The 13,903-nt window shown below is 39.1% G+C and overlaps 1 protein-coding gene across 2 annotated transcripts in view; it reads left to right on the top strand.

Annotated features, from left to right (window-relative positions):
- The first annotated feature begins 350 nt into the window (after positions 1-350).
- Positions 351-13,903, top strand: part of MRTFB (myocardin related transcription factor B) — a 66,584-nt gene continuing 53,031 nt past the window's right edge. Inside the window, exons 1-2 of one of the 2 annotated variants that reach the window (XM_041401513.1) lie at positions 351-858; positions 2,932-2,976. The gene's annotated coding sequence lies outside the window, so the exon portion shown is untranslated. The remainder of the gene's footprint in view (positions 859-2,931; positions 2,977-13,903) is intronic. The other variant, XM_041401511.1, reaches the window with a different exon arrangement.

Here is a 13,903-nt window from a genome sequence, read left to right as displayed (position 1 = left end):
AGCCATCTCCGCCCGGCCCCGGGGTGGGCTGCGCGCCGCCCCGCCCGCAGAGCCTTCTGAAGGAGGGTGAGGGGGCGGGAGTGCCGACAGCGGCGGCCGCCCCCTCTCTGCCGGGGGCGGGCAGGGTCCCCGCGAGGCCGCAGCCGGGCACACGGCGGGGCGGCCCCGCCGGGCCGCTCTGGGCCCTGAGCAGGTGGAGGTGCCGGTGCCCGCACCGCGCCCTGGGACGCGGCTCGCACCGGCCCGGCCGCTGCCGTGCGGCCGCTGGTGGATGTGTGCCGTGTTATTATTTGCTAGTAAGGAACACTCGCTCCCGGGGGAGGTGCGGGGCTGCGGGCAGCAGGGCGGCGCTGCGGGCCCGGCCCGAACCCTGCGGGCGTTGAGATGGGAGCGCCTCGCCCGGGGGAGAGCTGAGCCCTCCGCGACCCCAGGCGTGCAGCTGCAGCGGGGGTCACTGGGCTGTGAGAAGAGCTGCGACCCTTAGACCAGGGGCTGTTAACGAGTTCGACCCTTCTTCTGCGAAATGCGTGGATTTAGATGGCACTTGGTCAATCCATTTTAGCGTGGTCAGGCACTGGAATAGGTTACCCGAGAAGGTGGTGGAGTCACCATCCGTAAGGCGTTTAAAAGACGATGTGGCCCTGGGTGATGTGGTTTAGAGGTGTCAGTGGCCGTGCTGGCTTGATGGTTGGACTGGACGATATAAAAGGTCTCTTCCGAACCTGATGATTCCAAGATTCCAGAATCAGCGTTGTTAACAAGTGTATCCTCAGCACCTGTACGCACAGATCCACATCGCGGGTGCAGGTCGCTTGGCTGACACTTGGCAGTGACATTCTTTGGGACGCGGGGAGCCAGGTGGGGAGCTGTGCTGCCGTGCCGAGCCTTTCTGCCAGCAAATATATTTGCCTTTGTTCCATTTATGTGGGTTTTGTGTTGGTGTGCAGTGCAGCAAACTGCTGTTAGTCAGTCTCAGTGCAGTCAGGAGATACCAGGACTTCTGCCTGCTGCAGGCAATTGCCTGAAATAAAGACTACAGGATTTAAAGTGAATTAATTGTCCTGATATTTACTTCATAGCTAAAGAAGTATCTTTTTATGAATGGAGATGTTTCAAAAACACCTCCATAAAGTCTGGTGTGTCAATATGTCTAAAATACTTAAAGCTTAAACATCAATCACTTTTTAAGAAAAAAAGCCAGGATTACACTGTCATGTGAGTACAGCTTGTTCTGAAGTTCTTGTTTATGGGAAGGTGTTCACACTTCTTCCTGACACTGCATCTTTTCCTTTATGAGAAAAAATGCCCAGGTTTTGAATTAATTGAGGTTTTAAAGCTTTCAACAAACGCACAGCTGGCATTTCATAAAATTATTCTCTTAATGTGTGGCATTTTATCTTGTTCCTTCCTAAAGTTTTCTTTCCTGTGTAATTGCTTAGGGCAGATGTGACTTTGTGGTATAACTTGCATTTTAAACTTGACAAGATTGCTGTCTGGTAATGATACCAGTTATTAAGCAAATAAAAACACCTAGAAGCTGAACATCCTTAGTACATTATTGGGAGTACAGAATATCTTTCAGGATTTAGCAGTATTTGGAGAAGTATAGAAAACTGAACTTAATGATGCAAATGAGTTTTAGAAGCAGTCATACAATAACATGGAAATTGCCTTTATATTTACCTTTTGTTTGTCAAATTCTGTTGATTAGGTAGTATCAAACAACTTTAATAGAGAGGGTTAATACATAGATATTCAGACAAATTTAGTGGTTTCTATGCATAAAATACTTAAAAATTGGAACTTTTACTTGTTAGCCTAGCAGTGAAATTAGATAATTGATGACACAATGGATTAATGTAATATTGGATAGGGAATATGCTTAGTTGAGGTTTGAGGTTTTTTAAACAGCGTTTAGATTACTGGTGAAATGATTATTGGAAGGAAGAGGGAATATATTTTATTATAGACCATTTATTTTTGTGGGCCTTCTTGGCATTTCCGTCTTGTAACCTCTTCCTCTTGTGTGTTTTGCTTTGGTTTTTTACATGTGCAGCTTTTAACCTCTGTCAGTGACATGTACAGAAACCATAGCATCAGCTTCAGTCTTTAAAAGAATTAAAAGTAGTCTGTTAGGATTTGTCTCTGGGATCAAAAGTAAAATTGTGTGGCTGAGCAGTGTCAGGGACGTTCTGAGTCTGATACCTGTGGGTTCAAAGCCAAAACTGGAAAACTCCATTAGTGTTACTGTATGAAACAGCATTTGATAAATGCCAGACTTTAAAATAACTAATTTTTAAAAATTTTTCTAAAAACAGTGAGCAGTAGGTTTCTATTGATTTAATCATATGTGTCTGTATATGTATATATGTACACACACAGTCTAAAATATTCTAATAAATGAAATGTTCATGTTGGAACAAGTCCATTTGAGTTGGTGATATAGCAAAAAGACAAAATGTGGATGTGAACAGTTTCCTTTTTTTTGGTAAACATTCCATTGTATTGGAGTCTATAGAAAACAAAAATGTATTTCTGTTATAGAATTGGCACTTCCAAGTGTGAAGACTTGAAGGAACTAGGGCTGAGTTTGTGTGTTGCAGTTGAGTTAAAAGGAGCAGATGATGCACCTCTGGTACTGCTGTTCTTGCCAGAGGTAATTGGAAAGACAAATATAATCTTAGAATTTGAGCAGGAATATGAAAGGTGCTAAAAGATGCAACATAAAGTATATTGAGATCACTTTACTCTCAGGATTTTAACCTAAAAACATACTTTTACATCTGAAAACTGCAGAAATTGAGACAGCTGAACTAGTATTCTTAAGGCTTTAATTTCTCAGGTAGAACAAAATATGTAACTTTTTAAATAACGAATCCTTGAGACATCTTTGTGATTTTTGTTTTTCCTTTTTACTTTCCAACCACCCAGGAATGTGCTGAAACAGACACTCTAGAAGGGTGCTAGAGATACAAGGTAAGTGCTGTAGCTTAAAAAATTTAAACTTTTTAAGCAAGTTTTTTGAAGTAAAGCTTCTGTGCTTTTTTTTTTAGTGAGCAATGTATCCCTTTAAGTTGTGCTTAAGGTTTTATAATCCTGTTAAAATGGAAGCTTTTCCAGAAGATCTGTTCCTATACAAACAAAAATTTGGTTATGTGTAGTACTTGTATTACATAAACTTAAGAGCGAGTTATTGTGATTTTATGCTTTGGCCTTTGATATGAGTGGGTTTTAATCACCTCTTAAGATTATGACTTAAATACTTACATGCTGATTAAACAATATTTTCTCTTTTTAAAGGACTGTCATGCTTGCAAGCCTTCACGATGTTAGCTGTTTTCCAAATGTGAATAGTTTTGATATTAAAACTTTGGCCTGTAGAACACTTTGTTTACTTTTAACAGTTTTTCTGCAGTGACTCAGGCTTGTACCAGCACAGCACATCCAGAGGGACTCCAGACCCTGTGTGGTTTGGTTACATCAATCCACTTAGAGATGAGGAAAATTCTCTCTCGAAGGGAATCACCAAGGGTGTTTAATGGTTGCTGATAGTGCTGTTTCAGGAGGTGTGAGGAAGGGAAGTCAAGCAGCTTAGTAAAACAAGGAAGCTGGGTTATATTGACTAACACATTCTCAGTTCTGGAACTGTGTGCTTCTGGAGTTTAGCTGGTTCCCTGAATGGTGAAAATTCTGATCCTGCCCTTCCCTCCTCATCTTCAGTGTGGGAAAAAGAGGGTGGGACAGGTTGCCTGATTTTCAGGATAACCAAGACTTAAAGCCTCTTGATAGTTTCCACTGAGGCCTCCTAGATGAACCAGAGCATTGGTTCCAGCTCTACAGAAAAAGCAGACACTGCACACGACTGTCATGGCTAAGAGCTGCTCCAGAGACTGGAAGAACAAGATGTACAGAACTGGATATACACAGAAGGGGGTATGTATCTGTAGCATTGATGTATTCCAACAAACCCCAGAACTGTGTTAGGCAAAAAATCCCAACTAGAAACACATAGAGGTATGGGAGCTTCCCCTAACCTGAAGGCAAGGTGTGTTTAGGGTTGTGTGCAGGCTCTATGAAGAGCAGGTTTGATTAGACTTGGCAAACCAGTTCACTTTGCATCCTCCTTTAGTAAATCTGCAGCCTTTGGTTCTTACTGTGAATAAATCTGCTGTTTTTTTAGCTGCATGTCCAAAAAAAAAAGATGAACCACTGAAATTAAGACTGTTTGCACTTGACAGCCATGAATGTTTCATGTTTGTTTTTCAAATGAAGAAATGCTTCTTCTTATTCCATGTTGTGCTGTATTCCTAGCATTGTTTTTAAACATTTTTAGCACCTGAAGTTCAAGAGCCAGACTTGCCCAGTGTTAGTTACAGAACACAATTTTTTCAAACTTTCCTTCTGTGGCAGAGATTGATGTCTACCACAAAAATCTTCCATATCCTGAAACTCCAAAGCAAATGCACATTACAGAATTTATTGAAGTGTTCAGATTACTGTTATTAAATCCAGATGTTAATGTAACAGTTTTGCACTTGGGCAACAAACTAGATCTCTCTGATTGTTGACTCAGTAGAGAGTATTTTAAGATTTCATATTTGGTACTTGGCTTAAACATTAATTAAATGTTTGAAAAGGGGCTTTTACCTGGGCATGGTGCCAAGAACAACAAAGTGAGAGAGAAGTCCTAGTTACGCTCAGTTTTGATCTTTACACCAACTAGTGAAACACAAATTAACAAGACAAAAAATAAAGACACAAAGGAAACCCACTGGTTTTCTATCTTTCTAAGTGAATTTATGACACAGGTAGTCCTAGTTACATACCTGAGAAGAACATGCAGTTGTGTTCATGTTTCCACATTTTGTGTCTAATACTAGAAGCCTGCTGGAAGGCTAGGGAACAGTTGCTGAAAACTTGTTTACAAATTCTAGAGACATTAAAATTAGTTTCTTAGTCATTCTTTAAAAGAGGTAGCTCATAAAAATTCAGCAGAGAAACTCATTAAAATGAGTTCAAATTGTTTGTGTATTAAGTCCAGTTAATACCCAAAAATGGTTCTTACATCTCATGTAGAGGCAAATTTCTCAATATTTCCTACACAAAAAAGGTAGAAGAGACACAGAATTCCAGCTACTGAAGTTCTGTTTAATTACATTGCTGCAATGCTTAATTTTGTTCCCCATATTTTTAAAATTGACAGTGTATAGCTTGGTAAAGTTGCAATCCAGCAAAGCTTTAAGCGTGTGTTTCTGACACTAAATAGGTTGCACAAAGCCGAACACACGCTTAAGGCTTTTCATGATTTACGTGTTAGTAAAGCTTTAGAAAGTAGTGTTGTGACATGGGCAGAGCAGTGTGTGTGACAGTGTGTCTGTGGTGGCTGTCTCCTTACAGTTCTTACAGCTGGTCCTCACTGCCCCTGCACACAGAACTGCACTGCTACAGGCGCAATTCTGTGTGCAGGCGCTGTCCTACCCTGGCAGGGGTTCACTGTAAGATGGGAATTAGGGGTCTGTGCTTGACTGTTGTCTAAGGGAACGCCTGATGTCACCCTTAATCTCATGGTGTGTTTTTAAAATGCTGCAAAGTGTGTTACCAGTCTTCTTGTACATTGTGCATCGGCCAACAAGGCATGTTCCCTTGTGCATGAGTGGCTGGAAGTGTGAAAGAAAGGAGTGTTTGTACTTCTGTAATCTTCCCTTGGAGCTCAGGCAGGTGAGGATCTCAGGATTGGTGTATTCTGAGAATGGAACTTGCTGAATATACTGAGATGGTTACACAGAAACTAATGGGGAGCTTCCTGTTCATTGAGGTTGGCCTGAATTCTACCATTTGTGTGTTTTTTAAGGAGTTTTTGAATGGACTAATAAATCTCTCTAAACTATTTTTGACTGTATTTTTTCATCATACTGTATTTTTTACACTATTTTCTTTTAGGATTTCCTCTTTAAAAATAAAATTTTAAACATATTTGTCCATGGAAAGTACAACTAAGACAGGTACCAAAAAAGAAAAGCCTTAAGGTTTGGCTAATGTTTTTGCTAATGTTTTTCAGTATATAATTTAAATTTAATTAAAGACAAGTTACTGCTTTATTTTGCAGTCTTTATTATTTCTGAATTTTTGTGGGTTAATTACAGTAATGCTTCTTTGTGTTAATGTCAAATAATACAGCAGCACTCAAATACAAAGTACTGAGCAAATACTGTCAGTTTTTGCAAAATATAAACACATATGGTTATGGGAATTACAAGTTTTCCAATGTGAATCAAGCCCTAAATAATTCTCTCTGTATCTTTAGACAGTTTTAACCAACTTTCTTTGCCTCTATGAATAACAGAGTGTAATTTGTGATTTCTTCTGGAATCAGATCCCCCCTCCTCTGCCAGATGTTCCACCCTTCCTCTGTTCTGCCAGTTAAACCATTTGATGACTCTTTTACCAGGTCCTGCATCAGAAGCCCAATTTTAGAAACTTGTCATGCAAAACTGATAAAAGAGAAAAGTGGAATCTCTTGGAACGGGTGAAATGCAGGTTGTGAGAACCTGCTCTGGCCCACAGTTCTTTGCTGTCCTGGCAATGCTGCAGGCAGGAGCACAGGTGGGAATGTGGAGCCAGCCCAGCCGTTGGACATGGGGGATGGGTAAAACACTGGGACTGCTCCCCTTTGCTGCAGAGTAAACCACACTCACAGGAGACCCTTGGACACAGTTCTACACCAACTGTTCCTCAAATACCTGGGGCACTTGGGGCCTGAAGGTGGTGCAGAAGAGAATTCCGTAGCACCTCCCATCTGCCTTTGGGTTCTTGGCATCAGCAGTAGACTTTGGAAAGCCTAAGCCAAGCCTTGTGCTGGCTGAGGTCAAGAAAAGGTTATCAAGGAAGGATGGTATACAGAGCATTTTTGATGGGTAAAGCTGAGTTGAGGTGATTTAGTGATGGAGGATAGAAAAAATAGAGAATACAGGAATAGAAATCAGGAAAGTGGGTATTGAAGTGATCTGGGGAAAAAATAACTATTGTCTGACACTAGAAGAAGAACAATGAAAATAAACCAAGAGAAAAACTCCTTGGCTACAGTATTTATATCTGATACCAGATTATATTTTATGAATATGTTTTTTTTTATCACATTATCAGTATTTTCCAACAGAGTTTCTAATAAAGCTTTGTAGTATCTTTTAAAAATATTTTAAGTGCTGCTCAAACTACAAGAACTACAGAAAGTAAATGTGTGACAGCTGCTAAGTGCAGAAATTTGTAATCTACTGTAAACAATTTTATGTTACCATCTATTTCTTACTTATTTTTAAACAAGCAGCTTTGTATGGAATGAAATATTGGAACACAATAGTTTAACAGATAAGACTTCTTTGAAATTGGCCTTAAGCAACATAAACTCTCCTGACCCAGAGTTTCTGCCCTATTAGTCTTTAGCTCATTTCAGTAGGGAAAATGGAATTCAAGTTCATTTTAGTTTTGGAGATCGTGAGAAATTGGTTCTTAAAGTACTGAGGGCATGGACTGTGGATTATAGCATTAACTGTTTGGAACATCAGAGTTTTCAGGCACCATACTAATAACATACTTTCTCTGATTATTTTAGAATATGGGTGTTGATCTGGAGATAAGGCTTCATCAGTTATGATCTTGGATCTGTATTTATAAAGAAGCAATAAGTTATATTCCTTCCTGTGGTCTTACCCTGTTCCTTGTTAGAAGAAATGTGCTTCATTTGAAAAGTAAAAATTTGGCTTCTGTTAAGTGAAGAGTGTAATTTTGTCTTTATCAAATTATTTATTATGCTGTTGGTCATAGTACTGTGTGTGTGGTATATCTTCGTGCTTAATTTCCAGTGTTTAGGAGTCTCAGGGCTGGGATTTTGTGGTTTGTTGTGGGATTTTTCTTCCTGGAAGTCTGCTTAACTGTATGGAATTCAGCATTCTTTCAGTCTGCATCCTCGTTGTGTCTATTAAAAAACACCCCGACTTTAATTCTTAGGAAGATGCTGTAAGGTGTAAATCTAGTAGAAGTAATACATGACATTATAATATATCTGAAGATATAATTGCATTCAGATTGTGACCTTTTGTCACTGCTGTATAAAAATGAGGCCGTGTAACACAATGTGGAATTAGAAGTAAGAAACGGGAAAGAATATTGTAGGTGAACTCTAAGGACTTGGTGTTAATCAGGTAAAGAATGCACAGTACATAGCTGCTGCTTGAGATGTACTGCAAGTTGATTTATATCTTTTTTAATTAAACATTAATTGCTCACCTTCTAAGTTTTTCTGTTGTCCATTAGCAGATTAAATATTAAAAGTTTTGTTTTCAGAAGCTGGGACTAACAAATTGACTGGTTTCCATGGGAGCTAATTCAAGTGACTGTTTGCATTAGCTGTGTTGGTCCAAGTCAATATGCAGCAGAAGGTTTGTGAGAGATTTTCTTAGCTCTCCTAAGGTTGTGTGTAGGGACTGCTTAATTGAGGACCTTCTGTACATGTCACTAAATTTCAGCTCAAACATAATCATTCTGATTTTTGCAAGATCCCCTGAATTGAAGTTGCTTGTAATCCCTAATTACACTTACATTATTTTGAATTAATGTCTAATTAGCACCTAGTTTCTTACTGAATGTAAATAGTATGTTAAATTCCGTCCAATAGAAGTTGATTGTATTTGTAAGACAAATTTAACACCAAATATTACAATAATAAAATAATTACCATAATTAATAACCAAATTACAGTAATACAACTTTGCTAATCTTTGTAAAGTGTGTAGATATAAAAAGAAGCAAAGTATAGTTTTTTTTCAAGAAATCTCATCTACTAGAAATGATTGTGCAATGTTCAGTCCTGCTTCTGATAGGAGGTAGACAGCAGCACGTTCAATGGGAGGCAGTCCTGCAGTTCCTTCCTCTTTGATTTGAATCCTTGTGCTTTCCTTGCTTTGTTCAGTTCAAGGGCTTGGTTTGCAGGCAGTAAAATAAACAGAGTAGCACCTGCAGCTTAGTCATAAATGGGAACATCTCGCAGTATCCAAGCAAACAAATGAAATCATGGAGTCATCTAACCTTTCCTGAAATGCCTTAAGAGCTTTACCAACATTCATTTTTAAAATGGACCACTATTTTGGCTATCCAAGGTCTCTGAACACATAGAGGAATTGGGAAAGATTATGATCCAATTCATTGATTAAAGTTACTAATTATTGTCTGAGCTGTCAAGTACATTTATTATACAAAAACAAACTCTTGGGTTATGATTTTTTCCTGTGTTGGAAACTTCAATTACATAAATAGATTCTTCTGGCTACACTTTGTTTGCTGGCCACAGAAAATCATGGAGCACATGGGACCTTACTAATTGCTTTTACAAAGTCCTGTCATACACCGGAAGAACTGAACTTGCTATTGAGCAGGATAATCTGAGTTGATGTCACAATTACTCAAACACTCCTGCAAAGCACTTAATATTAAAACTGAAATTAAGAGCTTTGGGATTTTTGCTAATTGGAATTCAAGTAAGTTGCTTTGGAAGTCATATGTCACTATGTTTCATTGAAAAAAAATGTTATTTCAATATATGGGTATTTATGAGGGTGAGAAACTAGGAGCCTCATTAGTTTGCAAACTACACTAATGCAGATAGCTCCTGTTTGGTTGGTTTCTTTGTTTCTTTGCCATACTAAATTTAGGTGTAAAACTGACCTTGTGTTGCTTTGTAAACTCAGCCTAAATGTATTTGTTGCCAGTGTTAATGTCAGGTTTTTAAATTAGAGTATTAAAGCAAATTTAGAATATTGACAATCGACATCATCTTCACAGAATGAAAAATAGGAATGCCATGTTTAGATTTTTCTTGCCATTTGCACACAACTTATTTCCATATGTACAGTAACATGTAAACAAGATACTACTTCATGTTTTGCCTATTTAGTTTTAAGTATTTTTATGAAGCTCTTTATTTTAATAGAACTAGTGAGGATATGTGCTATGACAGCTTTGTATTTATTTAATGAAGTGGAACCAGCTGAACCACTTAATGTTGCCTTAAGAAGAGCATTTTTTATTAAGAATGTCCACAGAAAAGATGAGATTAAATCAAATTACGCCTGCTCATGTGATGATTAAAAGTAAAAAGTTGTTCAGGACTGTGTTTGAAGTCCTTCACTTACAACAAGTTATGGGTCAATGTTTTCTACACTTCAGGTATTGTGGCCAGAATTCTGGTTGCTGCTGAGTGCTCAGGCAGCAGCTCTTGGGGAAGATGGACTTAGCTGTAGATGAAATAAATCATTGTCCTCTCATGATTTCAGAGTTTTCAGCACAAATCTTTGTGAGCTCTGCTGCAAACTCTGCAAGTTAACACAGCATGGCTTCTGTTCTATGAAGCCTTGTGTCAGTAGAAGGTAAATTGAAAGCTGTCCTGGGTTATCAGGGTTGGTTAATGGGTGTTTGCTTCCATGCTGGGTCTTAAACAGCTCTCTAGAGATGAGCATCACTTGTGCAGGGTGGAGTAGCAGAGCAGTTCAGACTTCTCCTTAAAAATGGAGGTTGTTGACTGTGTGTTACCTTTAAGAGGCAGATAATTTTAGACTTTACTTTTTGTTTAGTCCCTCAGACTGATTTATTGATTTTGGTGCACACTGTGGAGTTTCTCAGCTGTTTCTTAAAGGAAGGTGATATAGTTGACAGTTTTATATAATCAGTAAACAATTTAAACATCACTTCTGTCTGAAGGTATGGGTTGTGTTTCGGTCATGACTATTGTGCATATTGAACCTTTGCTTTCTATATTTAAAATATTTGTAAAAAGTTTAGCATTTTGAATAAGTTCTATTATTATAATTTTAAAGCCCTTGAAATGTGAATACAGAAGATAGTTGTAATATTTACAACTACTTAAAACATTTGTATGAAACCTTAAGGTATTTAAACACTAAGTTTCACAACATTGCTATGAGGTAGATTCTTTCCAGTGAACGTTTATGTGTAGCCCAGATTTCACGAACTCTTGTTTTGAACGGGTTAGTTTGAGAAGGCAGTAATGTGAGAAAAGAATAGATAAATCATCTCTATGGCCCTGCACAGCGACAGGGTAGGCTTTAGTTTCCCCACACTTTAATGGAGCTGTGGGAGGCTGCCTTTATTCCTCACAGCCCCACACTGCAGGGTAATTCATTTGCACTTAGCAGGGCTCAGCTCCCATTACCAATTACTGTGATTTTTTTTTCCTGCCTGGAGGTAGCAGTGGAGGGAATGTATCATCAAGGATTCTCCTGACTCATCCCCAGCCTCTGTCCAGGTACAAGTAATTCTCTATACGTTACCTCGTGAACAATGTGCATTTGCCACTGTAGTTTATTCATTTTTCATTTTTGGATCAGTCCAAAGACTTAAGATTTAAAGACTTCCTCTAAAGAATTAGTAAAGAGAATGCCAATGTAGCAATATGCAGAAGTATTAAATGAGTTTCTGGAGGTCTTTTGGTGTCTGTTCAATAGTATTAATTTAGCTAGAGCAGACAGTTACAAAAATTCAATCTCAGTTATTTAATAAAAGTGGACATTTTTCTGCAGTATCGACCAGCCCAGTCCAGGAGGACTCTGTGCTCCTGGAAGAAACATTATTCCAGGTACTGGAACAGTGAGAAGCTTGACAGGACCTCAGTTTTGTCAGATACTTCTGCACAGTGTTTTTTAAAGAAATGAATAGTAATAGTGAGTTTTCATAATGCATAATCCAAGGTGATTACTCATGGTTAGTCAGCTGCTGATATTTCTCATCTTTTTCTGCTTTTGTATAATTACCTTCATAAAAATAACTGTATGATTTAAATCCTTATTGCCCTATGTTTGACCACAAAACTTAATTAATTAAGTTTATCCACACTGTGTTTTAACTGTAAGATTGCAGTTTCTCTTTCAGTGTGGTAGCTGAATGTCAGTTTTCATGTCAGAGTTCCCGTGCTGCGGTAGGGTGCTGTCTGTACCAAGGGTGTCAGCCCTGCAGAGGTGAGGCTGTGCCTGTCCCGTCAGGGCAGCCCTTGCTGCGATTCTGAGCTCCAGCAGCCGCTGTGCCTGGGCTGAGGAGTGTCACCCTCTGTGGAGCACAGCCTCTCTGGAGTTGCTCCAGGAACTGATGGAGATGGAGACTGCAGCCAAGCCATTATTTGTTTCTGTATTTCTCTTTACTCCTTGCTGATAGGCAGCATGCTGAGAGGAGCCATCCTTTAAAACCCTGCTTCTCTTCCTCTCCTTGGAGTGGGTGTTCCATCCCCAGGGCTTGTCTCCGGGAAGCTCCCAATTCCTGGACTGTTCAGTGAGCTGAATGTTCCCAACTACTTTGTTTATGTTCAGCCCTGATGTGTGTTGATTCTTGGAAGAAAGGAGAGACTGAGCATTCCAAGGGTCTGACCACTGGACTGGACTAATTTGTAGCCTAGGAAGGAAGTTTTCTGTAGGCTTGTGGAGGCATAGGTAGGGTCTGCTGCATTCTGAAAGCACAGTCCTTGCCCTTCTTCATGAGAAGGGAAGGGGAATTGCCAGGTCAGTCTCAGATTGTGACTTCTCACATTCTCTCAGGTCATTAGTGCCCACTGCTCAAATAGAAGGAATATTTAAAACTATAACAGCCCCCAAAGTGCTTATTGGCCTCAGTGTCAGAAATCACTGTTTCCACTGCACAGATCACCAGGTCTTTCCAGGCACTGACAGGGAGACTAAAAAGCTTAATGCAATGGCCTGCTTTGGCAGCTGGTAGTTAACCTGCTGGATCTCACACTTCTAAGGTATTTTTTTTAGTGTTTTCTGATACATTGAAGGAAAAGGCAAGAAAAACAAAACAAATCCAACATTTTACATTTCGAGTATTCTCCCCACTAAAGATTCCAGTGTGTTACAAACTGCTAGAGTTTTAAATTTTGCTGAGTTTTATAAATAGAGAAAGTGAGTGCTCGTGTTCACACCATGATTCTGTAAATCCTGTAGCTGATATTGCTAATATCTGATGACTGTTAATTCAATACTGTACTGGGTACAGTGACCCAGGTTCCTTGCAGGTCTGAGTGAGTGAGTAGTGTTAATGTCAGCCAGTTGACTTGGCCAAAGCTTGAATGCATTGTCATTCTTGAACTGTTATTTTTCAGCAGATTGCTAAAATAAAAGCTGGTTTACTACTGAAGTGTCATCCAGATTTCAGAGCTTGTGCCAAATAAAATACCAGTTCTGGTGTCTCAAGTAGCAGGGAAGTATAAGATGATAAGATTTTTCCAAGGAAATACATTTTGTCTTTTGAAGATAAAATGTTTAAAAATAAAAGGAGCGTTTGTCTTCAGCAGTTAAGAAGATAGCAACCACCTACAATCTGTGAGAACACTTACATAAGGCTCATACATTGTACAGGAGTTCTGGTTTGGCAGTGCTGGAACACTGTTCCTATGTACTTGTCAGGGAAATGTGAACCGAAGCCTCCTAGCAGTACTGCTGCAGATTCTATTTTGATAATGTATTATGAAGGCTAAGTAGGAAAATAATTTTTTTCTAGTTTTCACTTTACTACTCTTAAACATTTTGCTGAATTCTGTGTTAAAAAAAAAAACCAAACCAGCTACCTGTAATCATTTAGGACTATTGGAACAATTGAGTAATGTGATTTTTAGTTTCTGGAAATAAGTTGGTATTATGCTTTCCAACAGTTCATAAGCAGAAATGGTTTTCATACCTAGCAGAGTGATGGCTCACACAACTTTAACTTCAGGTGTCTTAGTTGCAAGGAAGGAAGCGGAAACCCCTTGAGTGACAACTGATTTTTGTCAGATCAGCCTGCTATAAAAGGTGCTTTCTTGGATTATGTTAAGTAGAATATTGAAACTTTAGTAGAATGGATTTTTTTT

This window comes from Onychostruthus taczanowskii, unplaced genomic scaffold (genome assembly GCF_017590055.1).
Source record: "Onychostruthus taczanowskii isolate IOZ18803 unplaced genomic scaffold, ASM1759005v1 scaffold19, whole genome shotgun sequence".
NCBI lineage: Eukaryota > Metazoa > Chordata > Aves > Passeriformes > Passeridae > Onychostruthus > Onychostruthus taczanowskii.
This window is presented reverse-complemented; position numbering and strand designations above follow the sequence as displayed.